Genomic DNA, 27,607 nt, shown 5'->3' with positions numbered 1-27,607 from the left:
GGATGAATGTGTCGTCTTTAGCGTAAGTTAATTTAAGTTATAATATATAGTGTGTAAGCTTAGGGACCGATGACCCTAGCAGTTTGGTCTCTTAAGACCTTACCACAAATTTCCAATTTTTTTCTCCACTTTCCGCCTGACAGGAAGCTTCAGCTCTCCGTTGCAATGAATGAACACTCTCAAATGTACTACATCAACATACATACGCGTGAAATGATAATTAAATCAAGACCATACGCTGGCGACAGACGTTGATGTACATCAACGGGGACAGTTGAAAATGTGTACTCCGACAGGGACTCGAACCCGGGATCTCCTGCTTACATGGCCGACGCTCTATCCATCTGAGCCACTGAGAGTACTGCCGGGATATGAAGATGGTATCCGTTCTTTCGGACATGTCCGAAAGAACAGATACCATCTTCACATAATTAAGGCTAACCGGCCATTGACCTTCTTCTTCTGTGCGGATGCACACGTATTGCCCGAACTCTTACGGGACTCGGTACGATGGTCTGCGGCGAATAATGAGTGTAATGGTCAGGGGCACTACGAATGGAGTGTGTGGGCATTAAGTTGCGAATGTGGGTCTCACGGGGAGCGTGCAAGGGATAAATCCCTGCAGTCACACAATCCTCTGTGCCGTCGGTGGCTCAGATGGATAGAGCGTCTGCCATGTAAGCAGGAGAACCCGGGTTCGAGTCCCGGTCGGGGCACACATTTTCAACTGTCCCCATTGATGTATATCAACGCCTGTCGACAGCGTAGGGTTTTGATTTAATTATCATTTCAATCTAGACCGCCGCATGGTCACTGATAGTATCTGTTCTTTAGGACGTGTCCGAAAGAACACATACTATCTTCATATAGATACGCGTACACTGCAAGCTGTGTAGTGCATCGCAGATGGTACTTAGCATTGTACCACATGTTAGGATAATCGCGTATGGAGCCCAGTAAGAATGTTAGCAGTTAGTCTAATCTTGTTTTCATTGACCTTACAGGAACGACATTTACGGTACTGAAGTAGATCTGAGACTGTTCACTTAACATTGTTTCTCATACGTTGTCAGTTGGCTTTCGTGAAATAATTGACTTCTATTTTCAAGCGTATGCCAGTTTAGGTTTTTCATAGTTTGGTAACGCTCTTCTGTGAATAAAAAAAGCCTGCGAATTTTCGACCGCCCTTCTTTGAATGCCAAACGCTACTGGCGTTCTCTTATGCTTTCATCGCCAGATCGAAAGCAGCTTTTTATTGCTGAATTATATGTAAACTGTCGATTTGAACAAAATCACACAGAAAGCGATTTTTGTCAGCTGCCTGTAGAGCCCGGGGTCCACCGCTACGAATTAGTTGTCTAGTGCAATGTGCATGATCACAAACACTAAAATGTACTTGCGGGCCATCAAGTATGAAGAACATGCCATCATGGCGTTCTAGTCATCATACCTCATCCAAATAACAACGTACATACATGAGATAGTAAGTCATAACTGTCTGGATCGTAGAAACTAACACATTCCAGAAGCATGCCCGAATCAGCTTATTACTTTTGATGAGGAATCTGACGCTTAAATGTCATCTGTTGTGTTTATACGCTCTGTTTAATACAGAATAATGACGCAGAAAATAGCCACAGTGCAAACTGGCTCTCATCTTCTATAAAGGCCACGGTGGTAACTGAATGTTGAGGTACAAAATGGTTCGTGAATAATTTTTCAACAGAAGGGACTTACTGAATGTTGATGACAAGAGTTGTCAAAAGAAATATGGCAGACAGAGACAGTAGCAAGTGCTGTTGTTAAATATAAATTCAGATTTTATATACATAAAAACAGTAAACTGCAAAAGAGCAATGCATCTGGAATGGTCTGCTAAAATCTGTACTAGGTAATAGTACGAAAATATAGGTTACTGGAAAGAAATTCAGGAAAGGAAAGTTTTCCAAAATATAAGAAGTATTTGTCAAATAATTGATAAAACATCCAGAAGTGGATAATGTAGATACAGTATCGCATAAAGGAGAAATTTTTAGTCTAAGATACTGGCTGCAACAAATACAGGGTGAGACATAATATCGAGCGATTTTAATAAACGCACGAATCAAGCTGCGTCGGAGAGAGATAGAGGGGATAAGCGTCAGTCACGTTTGGCGCGAAATAGCATTTAGTCATAATGGAGCGCTGGACCCCACAGCAATATGTGTACGGCGTCAAACCATTTTATCAAAACGGTAGTTCGTACCAGCTAGCACGTCTTGCATTCCGCAACAACTTCAACGTTATCGAAATCGGCCGGTTCCATCTGCCTGTGCGATTAAAAAGTGGGTTGAGATCTTTGAAGAGACGGCGTCAACGACAAAGAAGAAAACTCGGAGACCAAAAACTGTGCGCATGCCTGAAAACATCGGACGTGTAAGAGTTGCCACTGACAGAAGCCCTAGTCGCTCATCTGGCCGGCACAGCGCTACATTTGGGATTTCAAACAGAACGGTAAGAAGAAATTTACACCAACATTTTTCACCCCTACAAAATCCAAACGATCCAGGCGCTTAAGGAAACAGATTATGTGAGCCGAAGACGGTTCTACTTAGAATTTTAGAACATGACTAACCAAGACGAGGACATTGTAAACCGTCTGTGGCTGAGTGATGAAGCTCACATCCATCCTTCCAGCTATGTGAACAAGTAGAACTTGCGATTTTGTAGTGATGTTAAACCTAGAGAACCGCATCACCAGCCACTACACTCCGCGAAAGTTACTGTGTGGTGCGCCATGTATTCACTATGGATCATAGGGCCATAAGTTTTTGAAGATGGCCTTGGAAATGCTGTGTAAGTGACTTCGCCGAAATACGCAGACATGTTGGAAAACATTTTTATTGCACGACTTGCACACTACGAAGTGAACGATGAGAAGTTTTTCCAGCAGGACGGAGCAACCTCACACATTGCTCGAGTAAGCACGAATATTGTCAGTTGTTTGTTTACAAATCATGTGATCTCCCGAAATGGGGATACTGTATGGCCCTCTCGTTCACCGGATCTCACAACATGTGACTTTTTCTTGTAGGGTTATCTGAAAATCAAGATAACCCTCCTCGAACAACTGAAACCCTGAGAGTGCGGATCCGACAGGAAGTTTTTCAGATTCCACTGGAAATGTTGCGCGATGTGATGAGTCACTCCAAGGTCACGCTGGAGGAATTTGTGCATCTAAACGGTCGCCATCTTACCGGAGTTGTCTTCAAAAAATAACGGATGTTATACTATTGCAGGAAAATCATTTTTCATGTATTTTAAGATTATGAAATAGAAAACATTTAACGAAGTGTTTTTACTTAACAGTCTTTTAAAAATCGCTCTTTATTATGCCTCACCCTGTATGTATTCTCTGCTACAAGGTAGGATACCGTCAGACGCTATACTGCACGTCGCCACGCTGTTCCATCGTCTTCTCATTGCCACTGTCGCTGTACTGCCAAGGGAGTTTTGAGGTCGATTGACACCTGACCTAATGTACGGGACGGAATGGAACGCCAGCACTTCGCTCAATGCATTTCAAACAGTGCCATTCACACATGCAGTCAATGGAACCGGACGGAATGGAATTGGACGGCAAGGTCAATGTTTCTGGGAAGAATGTTTCGACGTTTACGTTGGCGGTGGGATGGCGGTGTGGTCGGCTAACATCGGAAGTTAACCATTTTCACCGCGCTCCTCGAGTTATACTAGTGGATTTTGTGCTTTTGCGTCTTCTTGGTCTTTATTGTTCAGTTCAAGTGGCTCTGAGCACTAGCGGTCGCGTGGTTCCAGACTGAAGCGCCTAGAACCGCTCGGCCACACCGGCCGGCCGGCTTTATTGGTCAGTTATATCAGTATATGGTGTATGTTCTTTCGGACATATGCAAAAGAACTGACACCACGGGGAATCCGCATTTGTAATATGTACTATGTAAACAGAAGGTGGTTTTGTGTTGGCAAAAGAGCCAACACCGTGTTACTAGTGGAGGCTGAAATGCACGCGTTTTAGCTCACGCAGGCTGGCGTTTGGAGGGAAGAACTATACTGACGTGAGGTCTGGAACATGACAAGGAATTAGAATTCAGAAGGCGGACGTAATTAGTTTGATACTTAACTTTAATCCATTAATGATGAACGTCGCTCTTGACGCCACATGATTCACAATATTATCTGTTCAGAATGCATCCTTGAAGTAATTATAGTAACTGACTATGGCACCTTGCTAGGTCGTAGCAAATGACGTAGCTGAAGGCTATGCTAAACTGTCGTCTCTGCAAATGAGAGAGTATGTAGACAGTGAACCATCGCTAACAAAGTCGGCTGTACAACTGGGGCGAGTGCTAGGGAGTCTCTCTAGACTAGACCTGCCGTGTGGCAGCGCTCGGTCAGCAATAACTGATACTAACGGACCGCGGCCGATTTAAAGGCTACCACCTAGCAAGTGTGGTGCCTGGCGGTGGCACCACAGGTGGACAGGGGAGAAACGATAGGAAAAAGCAGAGAAGGAAAGGAATTATTGATGTTAGCTGCATCGGGACTTCTATGCAGAAGCAACGGCGGGGAATGAAAATGTGTAGGCGACTGGGATTCGAACTCGGGATCTCCTCCTTACTTAGCAGTTGCATTAACCGCTGCACCACTCGGAGACCACTTTTACGTCAATTTCACGTACTATCTCAGGACTCCAGTCGGCCGACGCACATCGTCACCTAGCGCCACCCATCCGCATTTCCCGTTCCTGTCCTCGCTGCTAGCTCCTTTGAGATTCCCTCAGGTCGAACGAGCTAGTGGATCTGCACTGAAGGTGGTGGATTCGTTGCACATCGAAATAAATCAATTACATAAATGCGAGAATTCTGTTATTTCACCCCTGTATTGAATACATCACCTTCAGGTCGGATGCACAAGTACGTTCGGCTTCCTGCAGGAAACTTAAAGTAGCGAGCACGGAGGACATGGACGATGACTGGGTGATGGGTGGGGCTACGTGGGAATGTGGGTCGGCCGAGAGAGGCCGCGAAATTCCGACAAACACTGGTTTCGGGTGCCACAGTGGTTAACGCGAATGTCTAGTCTGCAAGAAAAATACCCAGTTCGGATCCCGATTCGACACACATTTTCAATCGAAGCCGCTGTTTCCACATAAAGGTCCCGATGCAGGTGTTATGAATAGTTTCTTCCCTTTCCTTTCCCTTTATTCACTTCCACCTTTAATTTACATAATAGTGGGTAAAATCTTCTCAGGTATTGTTGAAAGGAAAGTGCGAGTATTAGTTGAGGACAAATTGGATGAAAATCAGTGTAGGTTTAGGCCTCTTAGAGGTTGTCAGGACTAGATCTTTAGCTTACGACAAATAATGGAGGAGTGTTACGAGTGGAACAGGGAACTGTATCTGTGCTTTATAGATCTAGAAAAGGCATATGACCGGGTTCCTAGGAGAAAGTTATTGTCTGTTCTACAAGATTATGGAATAGGAGGTAAACTTTTGCAAGCAATTAAAGGTCTTTACGTAGATAGTCAGGTAGCAGTTAGAGTTGACGGTAAATTGAGTTCATGGTTCAGAGTAGTTTCAGGGGTAAGAGAAGGCTGCAACCTGTCTCCACTGTTGTTCATATTATTTATGGATCATATGTTGAAAACAATAGACTGGCTGGGTGAGATTAAGATATGCGAACACAAAATAAGCAGTCTCGCATATGCGGATGACTTAGTTGTAATGGCAGATTCGATTGAAAGTTTGCAAAGTAATATTTCAGAGCTAGATCAGAAATGTAAGACTATGGTATGAAGATTAGCATCTCCAAAACGAAAGTAATGTCAGTGGGAAAGAGATATAAACGGATTGAGTGCCAAATAGGAGGAACAAAGTTAGAACAGGTGGACAGTTTCAAGTACTTAGGATGTATATTCTCACAGGATGGCAACATAGTGAAAGAACTGGAAGCGAGGTGTAGCAAAGCTAATGCAGTGAGCGCTCAGCTACGATCCAGTCTCTTCTGCAAGAAGGAAGTCAGTACGAAGACTAAGTTACCTGTGCACCGTTCAATCTTTCTACCAACTTTGTTGTGTGGGAGCGAAAGCTGGGTGGATTCAGGTTACCTTATCAATAAGGTTGAGGTTACGGATATGAAAGTAGCTAGGATGATTGCAAGTACTAGTAGATGGGAACAATGACAGGAGGGTGTCCACAATGAGGAAATCAAAGAAAAACTGGAAATGAACTCTGTAGATGTAGCAGTCAGGGCGAACAGGCTTAGATGGTGGGGGCATGTTACACGCATGGGAGAAGCAAGGTTACCCAAGAGACTCATGGGTTCAGCAGTAGAGGGTAGGAGGAGTCGGGGCAGACCAAGGAGAAGGTACCTGGATTCGGTTAAGAATGATTTTGAAGTAATAGGCTTAACATCAGAAGAGGCATCAATGTTAGCACTGAATAGGGGATCATGGAGGAATTTTATAAGGGGGACTATGCTCCAGACTGAACGCTGAAAGGCATAATCAGTCTTAAATGATGATGATTGTGATGATTAGTATGCTTAGTTTGCGTGACACATTGCTTATGTTCCATGACGACTTGGACATTTCTTCCAGTGAGTGTTCTTCTTCAAGTGGGGCAGATATCTAAAGTGATTTGGGTTTTACTGTAACTGAACAAAGGAGATGTCTACACTATGTGTGTGAATAAGAGCAGAAACTAATTAAGCAAATTTCATTAAGTAACTTTTTTTTAAAGTTAAGTCTATCGAAGGAGAAAAAAAGAGTTGTTTTGACATTGTCTGGTGCTTAGAAAAACAAAACACTATGGGTAAGGTAAAAGGCTCTGTGTACTAACTTATAAACACTGTTTGATATGTTTCTATTTAAATATTTTCGCTAAAGAGACAGGCGATATTTCTAATTGTTTAGACGATTTTTTTGCTGTTGTTTCACTTGTTAACTTACCTTACAAACCTTATCTCCAGGCGGAGGTTCGAGTCCTCCCTCGGGCATGAATACGTGTGTTTGTCCGTAGGATAATTTAGGTTAAGTAGTGTGTAAGTATAGGGACCGATGACCTTAGCAGTTAAGTCCCATAAGATAAAAAAAAAACCTTATCAAGCACATCTGCTGTTAAGTACGCTTTGGTCATTAATAAACATCATCATTGCTGGTTCTTTGATTCATACACTGTAATCCAAATTTTTGTTTCAAGGCGTCTCATAGCCTCACTTTCAGTGTTCAGTATTGGGCTAAGCGAAGGGCCGCACGGGGTAGCCGTGCGGTCTAGGGGGTTTTGTCACGGTTCGTGCAGCTACTCCCGTCGGAGGTTCGAGTCCTCCCTCGGGCATGGGTGTGTGTTCTACTTAGCGTAACTTAGTGTAAGTTAGTTTAATTAGTGTGTTAGCCTAGGGACCGACAATCTCACCAGTTTGGTCCCATAGTCTTTACCACAAATTTCCAATTTGCTAAGCGAAGGACGTTATGTTGACGCTCCGTCTAATGTGAACACACCTGCCGTTCGTTCAGTTGCATTGACGTGCAGTGAAAATCGGCCTTTACTTTGTCAGCCGTTCTCGACGACAGGTGATACAATTTGTGTCATTTCCTTAGGTTATCTGCACTGTGGAGATCTCTGAACTTGCTCAAGCTAATTTCAAGTGTCGCTGGCTGCATCCTACGGCAGACGCTCAACTTCTGGAACTTCGAGTTTCCGTTCCTTCTACTTTGCTTATTGCTTACACAATTTAATTTTATGCAGAAACAAGGAGCCGATGATTTCAGTTGTATTAATCTTTTTATGACCAGTACGTACATCAAACGTAAAAGTGTTTTATATCTGTTTCAGGTTACGGCACTGCCCTCCAGCTACCAAACTGTTGATGTCCAAATCTGAGTGTAACCAGCCCATACTCCGCAGAGCGCCTTTGACATCAATCCAGAGGAATAACGTTGTATTAAAGACCCTCTTTAAAAGAGTGGCGTCATTATCTAATGGCCAGCAGTAAGAAACACCCACTAGTGCCCACAGCGAGCCACACGGAGATGACATGCATCACTTGGACACGTGTGTCCGAGATCCGAAGGGCAAGCTACTTGAGAACCCAGACGACCTCGTATTTTCAGACAAATCCCATGGAGCCAATGGTACTCTTTCCACATATCACCGTCAACGCGAATGGCAAGTCACTTCCCAGGACATTTAGAAAACAGGTACTACCATAAGCACCTACCTGGTCAAACCGCATTCCTGATAGGGCGTCGTCGACTGTCTAGCGTCTGTTGGCGGACATCAGCGAAACGAATCATTAGGCAATTTGCCTCTACTGACGACATATTACTGGGAACAGAGATTGGCATTATTACAAGTGCTCTGGGGCGTGGAAGTTGGCTGTATTGGAGTGGTGGTGCGTGTCGATACACAGTTGATGGTAGCGTGCGAGTGCATCGAAAACTGCAAGAAGTAACGCATCCCTCTTATGAATAGCGCACCACTCCGGCAGTTGGTGCCTGTATCCTCATTTGGTGGATATTTGGATGACACGTACGGTGTCTGTTATCGTCTCTCACTGGCGGAATACGCGGGGATCTACTGTCGTAACAGCCGCAACCGTTTTTTCAACCGTGGCACCACGCACGTAACCTGTACATTCAGCAAGACGTTGCAATGGCTCCCATAACCGTGTCAGAATGATTTGAGCAACATTCAGTACACACGAGAGAGTTTCTAATTCTTCCCAGGCGGCGTGATCTCAGTCAAGACGAGCACATCTGGGACGCCATCGAGCAACACGTGCGCGTGTTGTTACCAGCTCCTACCAGTCTTCGAACTAGTGGGCGGCTGCTAAGCAGCATGGATGAAAATAGCTCCCTCACCCTTTCGGTGTTTCGTGCATATGTCTTTTCCGTCACCGTGGTGGAATATGTCGCACATGGTACTAGTTGGCTGTACCTAGTTCAGTTGCTTATTAATGTGTTTGGGTAGTAGCAAGAATGAAACGTGAAATGCAGTTACGAAGAAAATGTTCTTGTAGAGAACAGTGAGGTGTAAAATGAAAGTAATGTCGTGTTCCATGAGATCTGTAACTCTTCATTACCTATGCCTCGCTATTTGTTTCAGCCGTGAGCAAAACGAAAAGAGCTCCACAGGCTGCCGCCACTGATAGAGACGGAGGCTGGTTACGGTGGAGAGCCAAGCCTATCAGAATTCCACGTGCACAAAGACCCGCGCCGGGATGCTCTGTTCTCCTCCCTCTGCTAAGAGAGAGTCCGGCTATTCAGCTGAGCATCGCCTTTGTAAAATAGCAACTCAATTTCCGCCGAGTAGCTCCTGCATACAGACTTCTCGGGCGCTCTCAGATTTCGGGATGAGAGTCCAATCTTGTGTTCTTATGCAAATAAAAAAGTGGTACTTCGCAAGGGCCTCTTGTGCGTTTCAGATTCTTCCGTATATACTCCGAGACATTCTGACTACGTTGCTCAAGGCTATAACACAGCTTCTTCTGTTACAAGTGGCTTGAGAACTGATCTCACGAGTAGGTTTGGAACAGGAAGCTGCACTACCACAGGTTTTTGTTTGTTTGTCCTCGTCTGTATCAAAAACGGCAGAAAGTATTGCAAAAATACTCATTAAGCAAGTTTAAGAATAGACAGGAATATTTATGATGAAATATTATCGAAATAATGAAGTGACTAAGTATGTACTACAATATGTGGGTTACAGAGTGAAGGAAATAATACGGATGTGCATGATAATAACAGAAAAATCCAGAATAAAAGAAAGTATATACTAGCAGGGGAAGAAATAAGTATCTACGTCCTGGCGACTTGCCTCACGTAGCATTAATAAAGCACATACAAAAATCATTCTCGTGGAACAGTCTGCCTATTAGAGAAAATCGTATCAAAATCACTACAGCAGCTCCTGAGATTAGCCTCAACACGGACAGGAAAACGATGCGGAGGAATTTAATTTGATAATATGTATAGACTTTATCGACCACAATTTCTATGAGAATGTAACTTTTTGTGAAAGCGAAGCTTATAACATCGTCCTTAACGAGACGAACCTCCTGTGAAATCTTGATTCTCCTATGTCAAAATATTCTATCTCTAATCTTAGCAAGTCTCGTGATTACAGCTTTAACAAGTATTTCTTCCTGTCAGTACAAACTATTTTGATGAAAACATGATTTCTTTTCACTGATTCCAATCCGTTATCCCGGCAGAAATAATAATTCTTTTCCTAAAACTAATCTGAAGTGTTTCAGCTACAATCATATGTTTTTACGTACCATTTCTTCTTCATCCATTTCTAGCTGTACTACCAACAACTGATTACAGTGAAGCAGTTTTGTTAATATATAGCGATGAATAAACTGCTGTTCTATTAAACTGAAATGGAATGTGTTTATACCTTTTTGCAGTTATACGTCAAGAAGGGCTTCTTAACATAGGTATTCTCCTGTAGAACATCAAAACATCACCCTAGTTTTCAGCCTTTTAAAAGTTTTAGAGCTTGTTGATATCTACAGATTTCTACCAAGAGATCCTTACTACTTAATTTGTCCCTTCAACAGCAGCGAATGTATACTTTTGGTGAAGTTTCTTAACCATAAACCCTTTCTCCCGTCGACATGAGTAGTCTACAATATTTAAGTTTTATATACCTTTGAAATGTTAATTTTTTCCTGATATAATATTATTTTAATTCTTATACCTAAAAATGAGAGCATTTATAATTTTATACGTCCTACTTGATAATGGTATTAGTCCACAGTCCTATTTATCTGTAGCTGAAACCTATTCTATTTCTTGATGACAGACAAAGATGTCACTCAGTGGTTCCAGCTGATTGTGTACTGTCACTTTCTTATATATGAGGTCTGTTTAAAAGATCCCGGAACTTTGTCCACAAAATTTTTCTATGCTTACCTTTTGCTTATTATGCATGGTACCCTTCAAAATACTCTCCTCTGCAGTTGGTACACCACTCCCAACACCGTTTCCACTTCCAGAAGCAGTCTTGGTACGCCTCTTGCTCGATCGCGTGAAGAGTTGTCTACCAATTTTCTATTATCTCGTCAATCGTTGCAAATCTTCGTCCCTTCAACCGGGGTTTTCAAATTTGGAAATAAAAAAAAAGTCCACAGGGCCAGGTCTGGAGAGTACGGAGGCAGCACAGTGATTTCGTTTTTCGTGCAATAGTCACGCACCAACAGCGGCGAATGTGCGGGTGAGTTGTCCTGATACAAGAACCATGAATTTTTTCGCCAAATTTTAGGCCGTTTCCTTCTGACATTTTCTCGCAGGCGTTGAAACACGTCCCGATAGTACCACCGATTAATAGTTTGTCCATGTGGCACGAATTCATGATGAACTAGTCCTTAAAATCCAAAGAAAATCATCAACATGGCTTCGACATTTAACATGACCTGGCGAGCTTTTCTGGTCTTGGAGAACCTTTCTCGGCCCAAAATTGAAATTTGGTCTCAACATCATAACCGTAGACCCACGTTTCATTACCAGTTACGATTCTCTTTAGGAACATCTCGTTCCCATTTGCGACAGCCAAAAGGTCTTCACAGATTGCGAGGTGAAGGTCATTGTGGTCTTGACTCATGAGCCATGGGACGAACGTGACGGCAACACGATGCGCTCCAAGATGCTGTGTCAAAATTTCATGACATGTTCCATCTGAAACGTTACATTCTTCTGTAGTCTCTCGGACAGTCAGTCTTCGATTAGTACGCACAATTTCGTTGACGTTTCTCACATGAGCGAAGTCGGTAGACATCGAAGGGCGTCCTGAACGAGGTCATCTTTAACTTTCGTCCGGCCATTTCCGTGTGAGCCATTCTAACACCGAGTGCAGCTTGAGATCTCATCACCGTAGGCTTCCTGCATCATTTGGTGTGTCTCTGTAACGGTTTACTTGAATTTCATGCAAAATTTAATCCAGAGGCGTTGCTTCTCTTTCTCTTCCACAACGAAATTCGCAAACTATACGATACAGCGTTCTAGTCAATACAGCACTGATCAATAAGAAACAGACATACAACAACGAAACTTCCGGCAGCTGCACATTAAACGTAGGCGTGTGGACGCGTGCTTACCGCATTTCGCTCCAACACGCTATTGGCGCGAAATTGCTGATGTTCCGGAAAGCCGCGCGGGATTAGCCGAGTGGTCTCGGGCGCTGCTGTCATGGACAGTGCGGCTGGTCCCTCGGGCATGGGTGTGTGTGTTTGTCCTTAGGATAATTTAAGTTAAGTAGTGTGTAAGCTTAGGGACTGATGACCTTAGCAGTTAAGTCCCATAAGATTTCACACACATGTGAACATTTTGTTCCGGAATATTTTGAACATATGTATAAGTATATTAAACGAGTATTAGAACTTTAATAGTGGCAACTATTTCTTTACAGCTCGTACAAAACAGATACGTGTTTCAAAGTTTTATTGACCTTCAAAGTAGTCACCAGCATTGTGTGTAACCCGTTATAAGCGATGTGGAAGTCATAGGATACTCTTAGTAGTGCCAGTTGTGTTGACAGTTCGAGCGGCGTGGTCTATTGCCCGACGAATTTGTAGCAATTCTGAAGCGAATGCCATGAAGTGTTTCCTTCAGTTTAGAAACTGAGTTGAACTTACGAGGAATTAAGTTAGGGGAGTGCAGTAGGCGGTATAGCACTTAGCAGCCCCATCAGTCAAACAAATCAGTAACAGCTTGCACTGTACGTGCTTGAGCATTGTCCTGCAAAATGATGGTCAGGTCCTGCAGAAAGGGTCATCACTTCTGTCTCTAAGCTGGTTGTAGGCTATGTTCCAAATTAACAGCATAGAGACAGAAGTGATGAAACTTTCTGCTTGACCTGACCATCATTTTGCAGGACAATTATCAAGCACGTACAGTGCAAGCTGTTGCTGATTTGTTTGGCTTATGGTGCTGCTAAGTGCTATACCAGTTACTGCACGCCCCTGACTTAAACCCTCGTAAGTTCAACTCCATTTCTAAACTGAAGGTGTAGGGAAGCAGCCTACTCACGCTGTAGTAAATTCACATCAGTTTCCATTATGTGCCAGCCAGTCTGCTGTAACTAGATCTGACGTCATAAATGTTGCGCAATACCTTAAAAGTCAAGCAAATGAACTAAAACTTTTCTAGCATGTCAGGAATATTACTAAATTAATGTGTGTTAAAAATCAGTTCGATAATTTCAGCCATTTCCGAGATTTGGACGTTTTTCTGGAAAAATCATTGGCGCAACAGAAAAGAGCTAGAGACTTCAAAATTTATATTTAGATTCATCTTTCATAATGATTTAATAAAAACAGTACTTTGGATTTCACAAATTAAGATTTTAGTGGAAATTCATGATTTTCTGGTTTTCATCTCAAAACTGAAGGAAGCAAGATAGATTAAGTAGGCTAATAAATAAGGCTAGGATGTTTAGATTTAAATAGGTTGGAGGTCCGCTATGACTATGAAGATGTGTAAAGTTTCTTTTGAATACCTATAAAATTATAGCGATAGCGCATCTCAAGAGGGACAGTTCAGAGCTCATCTGCTGCATGCAGTGTAATTTAATTAATTCTCTCGCCCAAAGTATTTAACTTAGCCACGTCAAAATTTTATTATCAATACTTACCTGCGTGCTGAATGCACGTTTAAATTAAGAGCTTCTTCGGCCATCAGCCAAAGAAGCTATAAATTATTATGTAACTTGAAGTGGTGCGTTACTAGCCCAGCGGCTAGTCGGGAGAGCGGATTTAATCAGGCGTTCCCTCAGCCGTCCGCACCGCGGCTTTATATATAAGAACACTGCGCGAGGAAGCAAGGCCCCAGTTCTCTCCAGACGCTGAATGACACGCCATCTGTGTCGGTAGTCGCGTCGCATCAGTGTATCTGCTACAAACAGCCTCGGGTGCCGTATTAAGTTACTAGAGATACGCGGAACCATGAAAACATTTCATGTGAAGTGTTAATTCTGGAATGATTTTCATTATCTAGCTTCAGTTTGCGTATTGTCGTATTTTCACGTGCCGTCGCGGGACAGACATTCTACCAAAAATTTAGCGTGGCGTTTGATGAAGTATTTTCATCAAATTATGGCGAGCATTCTTTTAACATTTAATTCGGACATTTATAGTTGCATCAGCGCATTAGACTCTGAACTGCTCTGTTAGTTAGGTTGTAGGGATACTTGTGGTTTTTATTAGTGAATTTCAGAATATACTCAACTATTTTGGAAAACCGTTTTTGATTAGAAATCCCGGACAATCTCCTAATTCCTCAGAGCTATAAGCTGCAGCTATAAGAACATTCTCAGGTAAAGTGGGCACTAGGATATCTATTTACTGGCTCCAAGTTTTATTAAATCACTTTCTGGGGGTCACGGAGTAAATAGAGAGCCAGTGTTGAGAACGGCAAAAGACAGCAATAACAACATTCTAAAAGCTAGAAACTGATTCAACACGCAAGCGTTTATATATACAGAAAATTATATTTTTACAAACTTACATCCGCCGCCCCACAAAGGGAACACTTCACGTTATTCGCTTTAGAACTGCTACAAATTCGTCGGTCAATAGACCGCGTCGCTCGGACTGTCAACACAACTGGCACTGCTAAGAGTATCCTATGACTTCCACATCGCTTATAACGGGTTATACACAATGCTGGTGACTACTTTGAAGGTCAATAAAACTTTGAAACACGTATCTGTTTTGTACGAGCTGTAAAGAAATAGTTGCCACTATTAAAGTTCCAACCCTCGTAATACTCTGTCCGTAGCTCAGCTTCAAGTAAATGTCAAACGTTTTCCAGTTTCATGGGCATAAATACTTATCGAATTTTATAGATTCGGAAGCAAAATAACCGATGATGAATGAAGTTAAGAGGATACAAAAAGCCGGCTAGCACAGACATAGCGAACCTTTCTTGTCAAAAGAAGTGTCTGCTACGAAATCTAGGTTTTAATTTCCGGAAATGAATTTTAGAAAGACATTCGGAGCGTTTCAGGTGTAGTATTGTACGAGGATGCAGAACATAACAGGACTGATAAGTTAGGAAATGCAAGGATTCTCTGCAGAATCAGGGAAGACACCACACATTAGGAAATAGTGACAAGTAGGAGCAACAGGATGACAGAACATGTGTTTAGATTCTAGAGAGTAAAGCATGCAGCTTTACTGTATGGATAAATGATGATGGCGTCCTCTTGGGTAAAATATTCCGGAGGTAAAATAGTCCCCCATTCAGATCTCTCGGCGGGGACTACTCAGGAGGACGTCGTTATCAGGAGAAAGAAAACTGACGTTCTACGGATCGGAGCGTGGAATGTCAGATCCCTTAATCGGGCAGGTAGGTTAGAAAATTTAAAAAGGGAAATGGATAGGTTGAAGTTGGGTATTGTGGGAATTAATGAAGTTCGGTGGCAGGAGGAACAAGACTTTTGGTCAGGTGAATACAGGGTTATAAATACAAAATCAAATAGGGGTAAAACAGGAGTAGGTTTAATAATGAATAAAACAATAGGAATGCAGGTAAGCTACTACAAACAGCACAGCGAACACATTGTTGTGGCTAAGATTGACACGAAGCCCACGCCTACGACAGTAGTACAAGTCTATATGACAACTAGATCTGCAGATGATGAAGAAATTGAAGAAATGTATGATGAGATAAAAGAAGTTATTCAGATAGTGATGGGAGACGAAAATTTAATAGTCATGGGAGACTGGAATTCGATAGTAGGAAAAGGGAGAGAAGGAAACATAGTAGGTGAACATGGACTGGGGGGAAGAAATGAAAGAGGAAGCCGCCTGGTAGAATTTTGCACAGAGTATAACTTAATCATAGCTAAAACTTGGTTCAAGAACCATAAAAGAATATTGTATACATGGAAGAAGCCTGGAGATACTGACAGGTTTCAGATAGATTATATAATGGTAAGAAAGAGATTTAGGAACCAGGTTTTAAATTGAAAGACATTTCCAGTGACAGATGTAGACTCTGACCACAATCTATTGGTTATGAACTGTAGATTAAAACTGAAGAAACTGCAAAAAGGTGGGAATTTAAGGAGGTGGGACCTGGATAAACTGAAAGAACCAGAGGTTGTACAGAGTTGCAGGGAGAGCATAAGGGAACAATTGACAAGAATGGGGGAAAGAAATACAGTAGAAGAAGAATGGGTAGCTTTGAGGGATAAAGTAGTGAAGGCAGCAGAGGATCAAGTAGGTAGAAAGACAAGGGCAAGTAGAATTCCTTGGGTGACAGAAGAAATAGTGAATTTAATTGACGAAAGGAGAAAATATAAATGTGCAGTAAATGAGATCGACAGGAAGTGCAAAATGGCTAAGCAGGCATGACTAGGGGCCCAATATAATGATGTAGAGGCTTATCTCACTAGGGGTAAGATAGATACTGCCTACAGGAAAATTAGAGAGACCTTTGGAGAAAAGAGAACCACTTGTATGAATATCAAGAGCTCTGATGGAAACCCAGTTCTAACCAAAGAAGGGAAAGCAGAAAGGTGGAAGGAGCATATAGAGGGTCTATACAAAGGCGATGTACTTGAGGGCAATGTTATCGAAATGGAAGAGGATGTAGATGAAGATGAAATGGGAGATGTGTTACTGCGTGAAGAGTTTGACAGAGCACTGAAAGACGTAAGTCGAAACAAGCCCCGGGAGTAGACAACATTCCATTAGAACTACTGACAGCCTTGGGAGGGCCAGTCCTGACAAAACTCTACCAACTGGTGAGCAAAATGTATGAGACAGTCGAAATACCCTCAGACTTCAAGAAGAATATAATAATTCCAATACCAAAGAAAGCAGGCGTTGACAGATGTGAAAATTACCGAACTATCAGTTTAATAAGTCACGGCTGCAAAATACTAACGCGAATTCTTTACAGACGAATGGGAAAACTGGTAGAAGCCGACCTCGGGGAAGATCAGTTTGGATTGCGCAGAAATATGGGAACACGTGAAGCAATACTGACCCTACGACGTATTTTAGAAGCTAGATTAAGAAAAGGCAAACCTACGTTTGTAACATTTATAGACTTAGAGAAAGCTTTTGACAATGTTGACTGGAATACTCTCTCTCAAATTCTGAGGGTGGCAGAGGTAAAATACAGGGAGCGCAAGGCTATTTACAATTTGTACAGAAACCAGATAGCAGTTATAAGTGTCGAGGGACATGAGAGGGAAGCAGTGGTTTGGAAGGAGTGGGACAGGGTTGTAGCCTCTCCCCAATGTTATTCAATCTGTATATTGAGCAAGCAGTAAGGGAAACAAAAGAAAAATTCGGAAGAAATAAAAACTTTAAGGTACGCCGATGACATTATAATTCCGTCAAGAGACAGCAAAGGACTTGGAAGAGCAGTTGAACGGAATGGACAGTGTCTTGAAAGGAGGATATAAGATGTACATCAACAAAAGCAAAACGAGGATAATGGAATGTAGTCGAATTAAGTCGGGTGATGTTGAGGGAATTAGATTAGGAAATGAGACACTTAAAGTAGTAAAGGAGTTTTGCAATTTGGGGAGCAAAATAACTGATGATGGTCGAAGTAGAGAGGATATAAAATGTAGACTGGCAATGGCAAGGAAAGCGTTTCTGAAGAAGAGAAATTTTTTAACATCGAGTATAAATTTAAGTGTCAGGTAGTCGTTTATGAAAGTATTTGTATGTAGTGTAGCCATGTATGGAAGTCAAACATGGGCGATAAATAGTTGGGACAATAAGAGAATAGAAACTTTCGAAATGTGGTGCTACAGAAGAATGCTGAAGATTAGATGGGTAGATCACATAACTAATGAGGAGGTACTGAATAGGAGTGGGGAGAAGAGGAGTTTGTGGCACAACTTGACTAGAAGAAGGGATCGGTTGGTGGTACATGTTCTGAGGCATCAAGGTATCACCAATTTAGTATTGTAGGGCAGCGTGGAGGGTAAAAATCGTAGAGGGAGACCAAGAGATGAATACAATAAGCAGATTCAGAAGGACGTAGGCTGCAGTACGTACTGGGAGATGAAGAAGCTTGCACAGGATAGAGTAGTATGGAGATCTGCATCAAACCAGTCTCAGGACTGAAGACCACAGAACAACAACAATCTCGATGATAAATTCCTTGAGCATACAAGATGTAACAGTAATAGTGATTTTTCTGTATAATATTTCGACGACTGACCCAACGGATTCTCCAGGTGCCGCGAATATTTTGTATATTTTATACAATAAAAACAACAAGTCGGCTTAACGTCCGGAAGCTCACTATTAATGAACAGCGCCGAAAAAAACTGAGATATTACAACACGTAACAGTACTGTCTCCAATGCTGGACATCATGAGTAGGTAAAGTGTTATTAAAAAAATCAGAAAACTTTTACGAATCTGACGAATTTTAGCTTATGCAAAAGTCTACAATCTTTTCATTTTCAAAAGAACTGTCTGTTTCTTTAAATGTCGAACTTTTGCGTGCGTTAACCTTGGGGCACTCTCATTATGAAGTTTAGAACGCTTTCTCACGTGCAAAATATCATTTACTTTTTAACAAAAGGGTACCGTTTGACGATGACATAAGGAACAGAAAGGCGGTTCTTAATTTAAAAAATACTTTCTTTTGCAGGATAGAAAGAAAATGTTTCTCATTCGATATTTAATTACGTTTAGGACCGGCGTTTCCATTTACTTTCACAAATCTTCAGTGTACTATACATCAAGGCGATACTGAAATTCGTTCTTTGGTTGCTGTGCGGCGCCGCAGTTCATATAATGATGTTGGCAGATAGACGGAGATTTTCACAAACATCTCCTGAGTGCTCCCGCTGCCATCCCTCCCTCCTCCCCTCACTTGAGATCAGGTGATCTTTAAGGGTGACGGTGCAGTGTGAAATCTATGGACCCCTTACGTTGTAGAAGGTGTAGAACCAGTCTCAACGGGATTGACGCCGCACAGTTACAACTGGATTTCATCTGACGTAGAAAGCAAAACACTTTTTGTCGCCTTGGTATCGCCATCTCGACCCCACGCACAGTGGATAACGGGCTAGCGAGCGACATAGCTGCGCCAGGGTGGAACATCACCGGCAACCTACTCGTGCAGCTGAAACCAAGGTAAAGTTTAGTTTCGATGCGAATGTTAAAATCCAAATGGCTCTGAGCACTATGGGATTTAATGCTAAAATCCACCCAAGGTTTATATCTTCAGCCATCCAAAACATACAGCCGTCTGAAGTGGGATGAATCGTTTTGAGTCACCCCGCAGACAGTCACATGATGGCCCAGGCAGATGTCGGAGGTTCGTGATGATGTCTTTTATGAAGTTCCTCATGAGGCGCTCATTGTGGAGCAGATGCAGCGGCGCAATGCAGATTAAAGTCGCTTTACGACGAATGAACTCAGCAGCTGTTTACAGCAGGTACCCTGTTCTCAGGAACCGGAATAGACTCAGGATAGGACATGCAAGATGGTCGCTGCTGAGTGTGTGCTTGTCTACAAGAATATACCCCCCACACGCGATTCGAAACAGCGTTTGACCGTTAATTCTAAAGGACTGATAGGGAATGATCCCATTCATGCTAATTTTTAATTTATCATACGCGTTAAAAATTTCTGTCTGCCCAACATTTTCTTTGTCAAATGGTATAGAAAAGTTCATCCGATTGCAGTGGTACATAAAGTAGCAGGCCGATCAAACCGCCGCCGTCGTACATCCCCAAGTGCATCTACACCCACAGCAGTCGGTCTCAGACTGTGGCCTATCATCAGTATTGTACAAATAAGTAGCAAATTAAATATCGAAATTAACCGTGCCAGTGCAAAGGTACGAATCTTATGGCGAATCGTCATCCGATTCCTCGTTGGAAGATAAAACTAAAATTAATCCCTCTGGTGGAATTGTAGTGCAGTTCATAACATGAATATTCTCAATTGACGCAAAAGTCCACGTTGATACTTTTAATATTTACAACTACATATTTGAGTAAAACAGTGTTTTCAGCTGAGTTAGCAAAAAATTAGAAGGGCAGCAGATTAGGTGTCAAACCCATTATGAGAATTCGACTTTCGTTCGTAAAACGTAATAGTTATCTACGAAAATAAGAAATTGTTCTGCTCATCCCCTTAGAATTTAAATTTAAAAACTATTTTTCCTTATTTAATTATTATTTCAATAACTTCAGTATTAATCATGACAGTACTTTCTGGAGTAAATAAACTCTGCATGAAACAAGTACAGCTTCATTTAAATTGAAGGAGGAGGGGGAGGAATGAAAGAGAAGGGAATCTACTGATGATATCAGCCGTATTGGGACTTTATGTCGAATCGGTAGCGTAAAGAGAAAATTTGTGCAGGACTCGGATCCGAACCCAGGGTTTCCTGCTTACTGAGCAGTTGCGTTAACCACTCTTTTTTTTCCTTAATGGGGATGGAGGCATGGAAGGGAAGGCGGGGAGAAGAGAGTGTGCAGGGGTCATATCCCGAGGCCTGGCCGCAGTATCCCCGTCGCGCGGCAAGGTATCAGGGATAGTAAGGGGAAATCAACTGTAGGTTTCGTTATTAATCAAAGCAAATGTAAATAAGAGTACGTAGAAGGCAGTGGTCAGGCATACGTCGAACGATAGGTATAGAAGGCTTCGAGTCATCTCGAGCAGGAATGTGCACTGGTTGATGTGGCCGGATGTAGATGGGAGTGCCAGTTGGGAAGAAAAATTATAGATTTCTAGTACCTTCTAGGACAATTTTAGCGTAGTAATACAGTTTCGGTTTCAGAGAGTGCTTAGATTGTGATTGCTGAGGGGAAACCCCCCGGTAGAAATTAGATGGTGATATTGCGAGATATCGGCGTCGAGAGAAATGAGTCCCATTTTTTCTTAACCCTTCAGGTTACGAAAAATATATATTTTAATTGTAATCTAAAGCACGTAATCGAGGACAGGGATTAAGAAAATGATCTCTTCTGTTACAAGCTCTTTTCGTCCATTAGTTTATAAAATGAATGTCGACGTGATTACTCATCGGCGAGTTTTGGCGCTGGGGCTTTCGCTCTAGAGAGCCGCTCTGGGCCCTGCATGTTGGGCAGACGCGTATCTGACTATTCCGATGAAATTCTAACCTTCTTCGAGCAGTAAGTAGTTTTAGAGTACAAATAACTTCTCAGGCGCTGGTCCGAGTGTCTGGAACAGTACTTGAGAAGCGACAGGTTATTCCGCAATTTAAAACGCCGGTAAAAGCGTACGCGAAGCAGCGACTTTGATTGTGTGACATGAAGTCGCACTGGAACTATGATGAACTTTAGAACAACGGTAGAACAGGGTACCGCAATCAACAACAACAAAAAAAAAAAGAGTTCAAATGTGTATGAAATCCTATGGGACTTAACTGCTAAGGTCATCAGTCCCTAAGCTTACACACTACTTTACCTAAACTATCCCAAGGACAAACACACACACCCATGCCCGAGGGAGGACTCGAACCTCCGCCGGGATCAGCCGCACAGTCCATGACTGCAGCGCCTGAGACCGCTCGGCTAATCCCGCGCGGCTATACCGCAATCACGATGCAGTCTCATCTTTTGTTTACTGCAACACTCTGCTTCTTTACAACATTAGTCGGTTGATCGGTTGATTTTTTGCTTCCCAAGATTGCTTACAGTGCGTAGCATCGAGAGTGGGAGAGCAGGACTGACTGTGAGAGCCAAACATCTTCGATAAATATAACGGTCGTGGTCTGTGGTGCTTACGACAAGTAACAAACATTAGGTGGACGTTGACCCGCCGTGCGCCCGATTTAATACAGTCTATGTGGCACCAAGGTTTAGTCATAATGGTAGTCAGGTGGAATAAATCTCAGAGTAATAAACTGCTCTACGGAGCCTGCTACATTCCAGGTAGCACTTCAGTCACGTTGAACGATTCTCTTCAGTCATCGTTGGTCCCTTTCTTGCAGGGTATTTTTCCGGCCTCAGCGGTGTCGGAGATTTGACGTTTTCAGGGTTCCTCGGTCGTACAGGAAAATCCCCACTTCATCGCTACCTCGGAGATGCTGTGTCCCATCGCTCGTGCGCCGACTATAGCATCACGTTCAAACTCACTTAAGTCTTGATAACCTGTCATTGTAACAGCCGTAACCTATATAACAACTGTGCCAGATACTTGTCTTATACTGACGTTGCCGACCGCCGTGTCGTATTCTGCCTGTTTACGTATCTCCGTATCTGAACACTCATGCCTATACCAGTTTCTTTGGCTCATCAGTGTATTTTAGCAAAGTGATAGGTCGGTAGGAAATTAAGCCGTGATACTATGCGTAGGCAGCCGACACGCGGAGACTCACGCACGAGGGTGTTGAAAGGCTGTAATAATGGGGTGGATATCCGAGAGCACGATGGAGAGCAGCGTTCACGTGACGACGTACCCAGCAGCTGGGGGTAATGAGGCAGCGGCCTAGCTCCGGCGTCGCCCGTCTCCAGCGCTACCTGCCTCTGGAGATCCGCTCATCAGATTTCCTCTGATTCCACGACGGAGGAGCAAGAGGAAGCGCGTGCACTCCAAATTGAACGTGGGAGCGGAAGTGTGTCGCGTGTCGCCTAAGGTGTGCAAGTGATCTTCCCGGTTATTCCGCTGTTGTGCTGCATGAAGAAAAATAGCGTTGTTAAGGTAAGGAAACTCAGCCCTCTCCATCCAGCTATGTCCGTCTACCATTGCCGTCTCTCTTCTCTCTACCCCTTTCCTCTTTTTCCCTCCTTCCCTCTTCTCTCTCTCTCGGTACTGTCTCTGTCTCTCTCTCTGTCTTTGTCTCATGTACACACACACACACACACACACACACACACACACACACACACACACACACTTTTCTACATTTTGCGGTGTCCGCTGGGCCTGGCGATGCAGGATGCAGGGACATGTTTGCTGTAATGTGCCTCGGTATCTTCTTCAGTTTTTCTGCCGGACATTACCCTGGACTATCGGCTGTGTTGTGTACATAGTTCCGCGTAGTCAGCGCATACACAACTTTCCCACTAGAGCGCGCCCCGCTAAGCACAACAGCGCAGGCGCGCAGCGCTCGTCCGTCTCCGCACTACGAGATGGCGCTGCCTTAGAGACGGACGAAATTCTGCTTCCGCCGATCCACGTATTAATATGTAACGCAGCCAATGAGATTGCTGCTAATGTAGAAACTTTTCTCCTCGTGGATCACACTCGCGAAGTGATACATCAATGTGCGAGATATTATAACGAGTGTACAGACCTCCGATTAGTCAGTCTGCATTTGTCTGCACCAGTCTGTACCAGTATGCATTAGTCTGTACGAGTTCTACATTTGTCTGTACCAGTCTATAGTCAAGTTTCAATCTGCGCCTAGTAAAATTACCAAATTCCTGTACATAGCCATGAACATAAATGTATAGACACTTCTGTCAAGTAACAGAGGTATATGTGAGAATAAGATTAACGTACCAATACCAAAGAAACTTCAGATTGTTAATTGTAAATAGCATCCAGAACCAAGATAAGTAATTTTTATGCTTTTAGTATTTTAATAAATGTGTGTGAAAATTAATCAAGTTCTGTTTAAAGTTGGTCACCGTCAATCTGCTTCTCTAAGCGTGCAAGTGGCGTTTCTATCATCTGACCTAACGGCAGAAGATAAACACGCCACGATAAGACCACGAGACATATTGCTGATACTCTCCTACTTCGTTAGAGAGACAAGTCAAATAATCTGATGGTGTGTGTACCGAACGTTTTATAGTACGCACACCACAGGCTGTTCACCTGTCAACGATAAGACACTACTTCCCAAGTCGTCCGAACATTCCAGCGTTGTTTTCCAATCTCCTCACCAGCTCTGTTTTACACTTTCCTCGATCAGAAACTTTGGAACTGATGATACGTCGAGAAGCGCTTCATCACCGCCAGTGGGGTGTCTTCGGATTGAAAATTTTAATCTGTCGGCACTGCAATGCGACTCAACGTCTTTCAAAACGTGTGTCCAGTCGAGAAACCTGAAGAAATTATAGTAGTTGATGTTCTCTCCCGGACACACAAGTTTTAATCTGCCGTGGACTAATCACAGGAAAAAGGTCTCGGCATATTCACAAACGAGCTTTTAAACTGCAATATGCAAGCTGTTACAGCACACAACAAACCTGTCTTGTCTATATGCAATCAAAATAATTAGAAAAGTTTCCTCCTAAAATTAAACAGAAATTAGTCCTGTTTTTAGTGATGCCAAATTTTTATTACTGTGCTGTAGCGCTTCTACATAGCACACGCACAAAATCAAACGATTTGTCTAACTTAACTATGTTTGCCAAACATTTGACCGTGAACAGTGCTGTCAGACGTGTTAGCAAGATTAGATCGTGTCGACATGTTTGCGAGCAATTTTGACTGAGGGAAAATTTCACTAGATAAAAAAATGGTTCAAATAGCTCTGAGCACTATGGGACTTAACTTCTGAGGTCATCAGTCCCCTAGAACTTAGAACTACTTAAACCTAACTAATCTAAGGACATCACACACGTCCATGCCCGAGGCAGGATTCGAACCTGCGACCTTAGCGGTCGCGCGGTTGCAGACTGTAGCGCCTAGAATCGCTCGGCCACTCTGGCCGGCTTCACGAGATAGCTGACATTGATTGGTGTCGATGTTTCGCTGCACACGTTTAGTTAGAGATAGTTTGATTACAATTTATCTCACTGTATCGTGAGTTTCCACAGCTATGGAAATTACGATCGAGGAGAAAAACAAATTAGCATCGGCAAATGCCAAAATGGTAGCGGTGTCGCTTCTTTCGCAACCATATATTACGCAGAAAGAGGTTAACAAGAAAATACTGTACGATTAAAATGCAAACGGAAATGGAATGATTCTCCGCATCTCCCACAAACGAGGTAGGCTATATGTTTTCACGTTGTGGTATTTTAATGAACTGTCATTAGAGGACCAAATAGTTTCGCACATTCATGTCTTCTTTTTCAGCGTGAGAACGAAGTACCTGTAAGCGAGTTATTAAAAATTTCACTGTCCATCAGCAGAAAATTTATGTTCATCAGGTACCGAGTGTAACATTTCTTTTAACAGATTTACCACTGTATATTTCTCTTTCGTTTTAAACCATTCCGTGGAGCAGCTTCTTGTTTTCTTCTTATTCCTCTTCCAATACAGCACCAGAGTTAATGTTTTTAATGCTTTAGCTGCATTTGTTGCCATCCCCATAAGTGTCAAAATACAACATACATGAAAAACTTCTGCTTTAATGTAATATTAAATTGACAAAGCTCGTTGGTACGTGGACGGTATTGTTTGACACATCTGTGGTTGGATAAGAGCGAATTTGGCACCAACAGGTTTCCTCTTTAAAGAGGACTTTAACAAATCATTAAATGTTTCATCGTCCATTCGAAGAAAGTTGCTGAAATCATCGGGTTCTGGGAGTACTATTTTCTTTAGAAGAATTTCATCTATAAATCTCTCTCTCATTTTAAGTCGTTCCTAGGGCCAGCGTCTTGCTTTAAACACAGTACATTGCAAAGTCATGGCCAAAACTGCTTTGAATGCTTTGTTTAACAAAAGGGCACCTAGACAAGAGGAAAACTGACAAACAAGTTTGCTGGTTTACGGGGGCCTTTAGATTCGGTTGTTTGATAACGCCAGTTCTTCGTACCCTCATATAGGCTTCATGGAACCGCAAAGGCAACGTGATTACCATACAGTCTGTTTTTATCATCAGTTTCTTACTTTTCTCCACACATATCAAATACATATCACCATTCCACAACTGCAATACCAGCATCTTGTCTGTATCTTTGCACAATACTAAATCTTCCTCCACTTACTTCACCGCAGACTACCCTGTAACCTGCGTCTTACGAAAACTAAACTCTATTCAAGAGGAGACCATGATCTTTATGACTGGCGTAGCTTCTCTCTTGGGATATCCTAGCTATTTTCCCTCTGGTAAACAGTGAATCAATATGTCTGTCACATCGTAAACTATCCGTGTGTTTCTCATCTCTCCTTATGTCTTCTTCCTTCCATCTCATCCGATAATCTTAACCACTCATTTTCCTCTGATCACTCAACTTCTTCAACATATTAGATTCATTCGTACTGTTGTCATCCTCTTCTATCAAACGTCATTATTTTTATTTCACGTGAGTGGAACGAGGAAATTGTTTAGTAATACAACTTTCCCTAAACGTATTCGTCTTTTTCCCCGAAAAAAAAAGGAAGTTTGAAATATTGTAACAAAATGCAAATGTGACGATTAATTCAAACGTTTCTTTTTTTCCATTAAAAATGGAAAAAGGAGACAAAGTGGGCCCTTTGCGACGTTTTAATAAATAAACAGCTACGGACTGAGAGTTTAATTCTGTAAACAACCCCCCTTGAAAGCTGATGAACAGTCCGAACGCCGGAGGCGGTCACGGAGAAATGCGGGAAGCAGAGTTTGTCGGAGATCTGAAGACACCATGTTCGCTAGGTAGTTGGGTCACAGATCCCTCGGGACATTGAATGGTCTTTTCAGGAAACATTCCTCACACACAAAGAAAGAAAATAAGTTACGTGGACATGTGTCCGGAAACGCTTACTTTCCATGTTAAAGCTCATTTTATTACTTCTCTTCGAATCACATTAATCATGGAATGGAAACACACAGCAACAGAACGTACCAGCGTGACTTCAAACACTTTGTTACAGGAAATGTTCAAAATCTCCTCCGTTAGCGAGGATACATGCATCCACCGTCCGTCGCATGGAATCCCTGATGCGCTGATGCAACCCTGGAGAATGGCGTATTGTATCATAGCCGTCCACAATACCAGCACGAAGAGTCTCTACATTTGGTACCGAGGTTGCGTAGAGAAGAGCTTTCAAATGCCCCCATAAATGAAAGTCAAGAGGGTTGAGGTCAGGAGAGCGTGGAGGCCATGGAATTGGTCCGCCTCTACCAATCCATCGGTCACCGAATCTGTTGTTGAGAAGCGTACGAACACTTCGACTGAAATGTGCAGGAGCTCCATTGTGCATGAACCACATGTTGTGTCGTACCTGTAAAGGCACATGTTCTAGCAGCACAGGTAGAGTATCCCGTATGAAATCATGATAACGTGCTCCATTGAGCGTTGGTGCAAGACCATGGGGCCCAACCAAGACATCATCAACAATGCCTGCCCTAACGTTCACAGAAAATCTGTGTTGATGACGTGATTGCACAATTGCGTGCGGATTCTCGTCAGCCAACACATTTTGATTGTGAAAATTTACAATTTGATCACGTTGGAATGAAGCCTCATCCGTAACTGAAATGAGCTCTAACATGGAAATTAAGCGTTTACGGACACATGTCCACATAACATCTTTTCTTTATTTGTGTGTGAGGAATGTTTCCTGAAAGTTTGGCCGTACCTTTTTGTAACACCTTGTATAAAATCCGTATTTATTAACGATACTCTACTGTCAACTCTTCACTATACTGAGGCCATCGTTATACCATCCACAGTTATGTCAGTATTTTCATTTGGCTACGCGATGTCAAGAAGCCAGGACGTCGAAGGATGATTAAGACTTTACAGCT

General features: G+C 42.6%; 1 protein-coding gene and 1 non-coding gene across 2 annotated transcripts in view; one reads left to right on the top strand and one right to left on the bottom strand.

Annotated features, from left to right (window-relative positions):
* The window catches only part of LOC126456648 (cyclic nucleotide-gated cation channel), a 1,140,961-nt gene that overhangs the window by 428,005 nt on the left and 685,349 nt on the right, over nt 1-27,607 (bottom strand). The gene's annotated exons all lie outside the window — the stretch shown is intronic.
* On the top strand, nt 642-716 carry Trnat-ugu (transfer RNA threonine (anticodon UGU)). Its single transcript has one exon. It is a non-coding gene; the product is annotated as a tRNA-Thr (tRNA).

Source organism: Schistocerca serialis, chromosome 2 (assembly GCF_023864345.2).
Source record: "Schistocerca serialis cubense isolate TAMUIC-IGC-003099 chromosome 2, iqSchSeri2.2, whole genome shotgun sequence".
Classification (NCBI taxonomy): domain Eukaryota; kingdom Metazoa; phylum Arthropoda; class Insecta; order Orthoptera; family Acrididae; genus Schistocerca; species Schistocerca serialis.
Note: the sequence above shows the minus strand (reverse complement) of the source record. Positions and strands in the feature narration are given on the sequence as shown.